This window comes from Saimiri boliviensis, chromosome 6, assembly GCF_048565385.1.
Source record: "Saimiri boliviensis isolate mSaiBol1 chromosome 6, mSaiBol1.pri, whole genome shotgun sequence".
In the NCBI taxonomy this organism is placed as follows: Eukaryota; Metazoa; Chordata; class Mammalia; order Primates; family Cebidae; genus Saimiri; species Saimiri boliviensis.
This window is the reverse complement of record NC_133454.1, coordinates 50,523,236-50,523,530: the sequence shown is the minus strand read 5'-3', so window position 1 is coordinate 50,523,530 and position 295 is coordinate 50,523,236.

The window sequence follows — 295 nt, the reverse complement described above, 5'->3', positions numbered from 1 at the left end:
AAGAAACTATCAACAGAGTAAACAGACAACCTATAAGGATCTTAAACAAATTTACAAGAAAACTCCAAACAACTCTGTTAAAAAGTGGGCAAAGGACATCAACAGACACTTTCCAAAAGAAGTCATACCTGTAGCCAACAATCACATGAAAAAATCTCAATATCACTGATTATCAGGGAAATGTAAATCAAAACTACAATGAGATACTGTCTTACATTAGTCAGAATGGCTGTATTAAAAAGTCAAAAAAATAACAGATAATGGATAGGTTCCTGAGAAAAGGGAACACTTATAT